Source organism: Mirounga angustirostris, unplaced genomic scaffold (genome assembly GCF_029215605.1).
Source record: "Mirounga angustirostris isolate CCGP_5_RB_7025 unplaced genomic scaffold, mMirAng1.0.hap1 SCAF_15, whole genome shotgun sequence".
Classification (NCBI taxonomy): domain Eukaryota; kingdom Metazoa; phylum Chordata; class Mammalia; order Carnivora; family Phocidae; genus Mirounga; species Mirounga angustirostris.
In genome coordinates, this window is record NW_026991723.1 from 85,158,367 (window position 1) to 85,164,628 (window position 6,262).

Genomic DNA, 6,262 nt, shown 5'->3' on the forward strand with positions numbered 1-6,262 from the left:
TTCAAAACTTCCTGTGCCCAGACCACACCTAGATCCGTGAAATCAGAGTCTCTGGAGGAGGACCCATGAGTCAGTCTTCTTCATTCTCCCCAGGTGATGCCAATGTACAGCTGAGATTAAGAACCACCAAGCTGTGGGCTTTAACCACATCCCTCAGTTACATGTTACCAGCAATGAAGCTTAGAGTCCCCAGGAATAAATCCACGGGAAAAAAACAGACTCCAGAAGAGCTGGTCCACCAAAAGGAAGACAAGACACTGACCAAACAACATCAGGAAAACAGTCCAGACAGAACATGAATTTAATATAAACAAAAACTATCCCCCCGAGAGAGAGGAGGACACTGGAAACATTAGGGTCTTATCCAAAACAACCTGCTCCTGCCCATCAAGAAACACTAACAGGCCAGAGAGGAAAAGAAACCGATAAATCAACAATTACACTTTAAGATTTTACTATGCCTCTCCTAGAAACTAGCCAAATTGATAAAACATGAGCAAATACAAGGCAAGCATGACCCTGATACCAAAACCAGACAAAGACACCACAAGAAAATTACAAACCAATATCCCTGGTCAACACAGATGCAAAAATCCTTAACAAAACATTAGCAAACTGATTTCAACAATGCACTACAAGGATCATGTACGATGATCAAGTGGGATTTATTCTAGGAATGCAAAGATGGTTCAACATCCATAAATCAATCAATACTACACCACATTAACAAAACAAAGGATGAAATAGATGCAGAAAAAGCATTGGACAAAATTCAACATCCATTTATGATAAAAAAACTCTTAAAGTGGGTATAAAGGGAATGGACCTATACGTTCCTATACCTATACATTCTCTATACCATAATAATGGCTTTATAGGACAAGCTCATGGCTGACATACTCAATGGTGAAGAGCTTTCAGGGACAGGAGCTAAGCAAGGATGCCAACTCTCACCACTTTTATTCAACATAGTATCAGAAGTCCTAGCCAGAGCAATTAGGCAATAAAGAGAAATAAAATACATCCAAATTGGGAAGAAAGAAGTTGTCATTATTTGCAGACAACATGATACGATAGAAAACCCTAAAGACTCCACCAAAAAACTGTTAGAATGAATTCAGTAAAGTTGGAGAATATAAAATCAATATACAAAAAAATCAGTTGCATTTCTACACACTAATAATGAGCCATCACAAAGAGAATTTAAGAAAGCAATCCCATTTGTAAATTGCATAAGAATAAAATACCTAGGAATAAATTTAACTAAGAAGGTGAAAGACCTGTACACTAAAAATTATAAGACACTGATGAAAGAAATTGAAGAACACACAAATGGAAAGATATTCCATGTTCATGGATTGAAAGGATTAATATTGTTAAAATGTCTGTACTTCTCAAAACAATCTCCAGGTTCAGTGCAACCCCTATCAAAATTCCAATGGCATTTTTCACAGAACTAGAACAAAGGATCCTAAAATTTGTATGGAATCACAAAAGACCCAAGTAGCAAAAGCAATCTTGAAAAAAAAAAAAAAAAAGAACAAAGTTGGAGGCACCATGCTCCCTGGTTTCAAACTATATTACAAAATTATAGTAATCAAAACAGTATGTTATTGGCATAAAACAATACATAGAGCTACAGAACAGAATAGAGAGCCCAGAAATAAACCCATGCATATATGGTCAATTAACTTATGCCAAAGGGCCAGTAATATACAATGGCGAATGTACAGTCTCTTCAATAAATGGTGTTGGGAAAACTGGACAGCCAAATGCAAAAGATTGAAAATGGACTTTCTTCACACCATACGCAAAATTCTTTACACTTTCTTACACCATACGCAAAAATTAATTTAAAATGAACAAACAACTTAAGTGTAAGTCCTGAAACCATGAAACTCCTAGAAGAAAGCATAGGCAGTAAGCACCACGATATCAGTCTTTGCTTTTGGAGTCTGATCAAAAAACTCCTCACTAAGGCAACAAAAGCAACAATAAACAAGTGGGACTATATACACTAAGAAGCTCCTGTACAGAAGAAATCGTCAACAAAACGAAAAGGCAACCTACTGAATGGGAGAAAATGTTTGCAAGTCATGTATCTGATAAGGTGTTAATATCCCAAATATATAAAGAACTCATACCTCATACACCTCAATAGCAAAATTAATTAAACAATCTGATTAAAAAATAGAGGACCTGAATAGACATTTTCCTAAAGAAGGCATCCAGATGGCCAACAGATTGGTGAAAAGATGCTCAACATTACTCCTCAAATCAGCAGAATATCACCTCACACCTGTTAGAATGGCTAGTATCAAAAAAGACAAAAAATAACAAGTATTAGAGGGGAGGTAGAAAAACCCTCGTGCACTGTTGGCGAGAATGTAAATTGGTACAACCACTGTGGAAAACAGTATGGCGGTTACTCAAAAAATTAAAAATACAACTACTGTATGACCCATCGATTCCACTTCTGAGTATTTACCTGAAGAAACAAAAACACTAACTCAAAAAGGTATCTGCACCCCCATGTTTATTGCAGCATTATTTACAATAGGCAAGACATGAAAACAACCTAAGTGTCCATCCGTGGGTGAATGGATAAAGACGATGTGTGACGTGGTGTATCTATACCACTTAATATTATTCCACCATAAAAAATAAAATCTTGCCACTTGTGACAACACCCATCTGGATCTAACATGCAGCATGGTGAATATAATGATACCCAGTGTGCTGCGTATTTGGCTACTGAGAGGATAGATCTTAAAAGTCCTCATCACGAGAAAAAATATTTTTATTACTGTGTACGGGTGACAGATCTTCACTAGATTTCTTGCGGTGACCATTTGGCAAGATATACAGACACTGAATCATATTGTACACCTGAAACTAATGTGTTATACGGCAACTGTTCCTCAATTAAAAAATATACATGAGCAGACAGATAAAAGATTTGAGTAATTTGCCTAATTAAGAAGCACAGCACTTCCGACCCAACATAGATCTCATATCCTTTTAAAATTTACTATGTACTAAGCCACTGAAGAAGTCTCAATAAATTCCGAAGTATCAACATCATACCTAAAATCATCTCTGATTGGGGCGCTTGCATGGCTCAGTCAAGCATCTGACTCTCTCTAAAATAAATAAATGCACAGAAGTTCCAGTTGCTCCACATCCTTAACAAAATTTCAGACTGAAAAATTAGCCATTTTAGTAGATGTGAAGTAGGATCTGATTGCATTTAAAATCTGCATTTCTCTGTTGCCTAATGAGGTTGAGCACATGTCCGTACCTTTGTTGAACATTTGCATATCATCTTTTGTGAAAACCTGGTAAGTCTCTTGCCCATTTTTCTATTGTATGGCCTGTCTTTTCCTTACTTTATTTCTTAAATTCTGTATATATTCTCAAAGTGAGTTCTTTAACATAGATTTGTGCAAATATCTCCTCCCACTCTATGGCTTGCCTATCCTCCCTTTTAATGGTGTCTTTTGATGAACCGAAGTTATACTCCCAGCACTCAATAGCGAAAACTCAAACATCTGATTTAAAAATTGACAGAAGGGCGCCTGGGTGGCTCAGTTGGTTAAGCGACTGCCTTCGGCACAGGTCATGATCCTGGAGTCCCAGGATCGAGTCCCGCATCGGGCTCCCTGCTCTGCGGGGAGTCTGCTTCTCCCTGACCCTCCCCCCTCTCCTGCTCTCTCTCTCTCAAATAAACAAATAAAATCTTTAAAAAAAAAATCGACAGAAGACCTGAATAGACATTTTTCCAAAGCAGACAGACAGATGGCCAACACATACATGAAAGGATGCTCAACATCACTCATCATCAGGAAAATGTAAATCAAAACCATGATGAGATCACCTTATGCCTGTTAAAGTGGCTATTCTCAAAAAGACAAGAAATAGCAAGTGTTAGCAAGGATACAGAGAACTGTTGTTCCAAATGAAAATGCAGCCACCATGGAAAAGAGTATGTATGGAGGCTCCTCAAAAAATTAAAAATAGAACTACCATGTGACCCATCAATCCCACTTCTGGGTATTTATCTGAAGAAAACAAAAATACTAACTTGAAAAGATATGTGCACTCTCATGTTCACTGAAACATTATTTATAATATCTAAGACATGAAAACAACCCAAGCATTCATTGATGGATGAATGGCTAAAAGAGGTGTGATTTATAGATACAATGGAATACCATTTGGCCATAAAAAGGAATGAAATCTTGCCATTTGTGACAACCTGGATGGATCTTAAGGATATTACGCTAAGTGAAATAAGTCAGATAAAGATAAGTACCATATGATCTCACTTATATGTGGGATCTTAAAAAACACACACACAAAAACCCAACTCAGAGATACAGAAACCGGCAGTTACCAGAGGTGGTGGGGGGTGGGGTCAAAAGGTATAAACTTCCAGTTGTGAAATAAATACGTCATGGGGATATAACGTACAACGTAGTGACTATCGTTAATAATCCTGTGCTGCATGTTTGAAGGTTACTAAGAATAAATCTTAAGTTTTCATCACGAGAAAAATAATTTTGTAACCATGTATAGTGACCAATGTTCACTAGCCTTGTAATGGTGATCATTTCACAATATATACAAACACAGAATCACTATGTTGTACACCTAAAACTAACATAATGTTATACCTCAATTTTAAAAATAACTTAGAAATTTGTTAACACATTATTAATATAGCCTAATTATTAATCTTTTGGTTTAATGGTTTATGGTTAGTTCTTTCCGTGTCTTGCTTTAAGAATCCGCCTATCCTCCCAAGCAGATTCAAAAACGCCTTTTCTTTCCTGCCAGGACCTTCCCTCGGAGAGGAGCCCTGGAAGATGGGAGAGGGGGAGCCCCGGGGGGAGACGAGGTGTGCACTGAGTCTACACAGGGTTGGCCTGGGATGGACGATGCTCCCACCGAGGGGCAAACAAGCGGGCGGTGGGCGCCATCACACCTGTCCACACGGCATCCACAAACACGGCCAGAGTGCACACTTCACGGTGTTACCACCACAGTCCTGCACGCAGTGATTCCCGAAACAGAAGCTCCAGAGGGTCCTGGGAAGCACACAGCCAGCCAAACCAGAGCCAGCGTGGGGTGGGGGGCGGGGGGCGATCCCAGAATGCCCAACTCCAGTGCTGCCCCTGACCACGGGCGGGATGGAAGGGTGTTGCCACGTGGTGGTGACGGCGGGGAGAACTCCTAGAGGTCAGATGGGCCCCGCTCAGTGCCCAGCTCTGCCGCCTCCCCTGAATGTGACCCAGGGGCTCTAACAGCAACTAGGCACCCGGGGTGCTCCTGAGGAACCGAAGCCAGACCCATAAGTTGTTGGGCCCGGGGCAGGACACGGTGCTGGGGGCAGTGGAGGGACCCAGAGGCACTTGGCCGTGGGGAGGCCCCGGAAGGCAAGAAAGGGGACTGAGTGTCCACGGTGACCATGGCGCACCCCAGACCTGTCCACCTGGAGTGGGAGCCTCCAACCTAGCGAATGCTGGTGCCCCATCAATGCTCCCTGGCCGAATCTCGCCAGAAGGCCCAAGTGCTCGGTTTGGAATTTGCTTCCAGGCTCAGCACTGGCCTCGCTGTATCCGTCTGAGCTTCCCGCTGGGGTACTGAGCCGCCGTGGGCTTGGCAAGAGCTGCAGAGCTGGGCTCCCAGCACCCCAGCCCACCGACTGGACGGCTCCCCAGGGTGGGCTCCTGCAGGAGCTGGGGCAGCCTCTTGCATTAGCTCCCAGGGAGATGGCACTCTGCAGGGAGGCAAACCCCAGCTGGGGGAACCCGGGAAGTTTCTTGCACTTTTCTCTTGCCTGTTGTGTCCTCTGTAAAATTAGGGCCGTCCTGGCAGCCCCCTCTCAAGGCGGCTGGGCAGGGCTCGGAAAGCGCCGAGCCTGCAAGGCCCCTCCGCCCGCAGGGCCAGGAGGCGCCGGGCCGCCGGGGCGCACGCCCAAGTCCGGCCGCGCGGGGACGCTCTGCTGCGCCCGGCCGGGCCCCTGGGCGGTGCTGGTGCTTTTCCCACCCTTCCAGAAAGAAAGCGCAGCTCGGCAACTTCGCCTGGCGGCCGGAAAATCAATCCTTGGGCTCCGCGCCGCCGACGTTTGGTTGGGTGGACGCCAGCCCGCAGCGCCAGCCCCCTCCGCGTCCCTCTGGGGTCCCACCGAGCCCCAAGTCCACGGGGAGCGGCCCGCGTGGACTCCGGATCTCCCCGGTGGAGGACGGGCCGGGCCGGC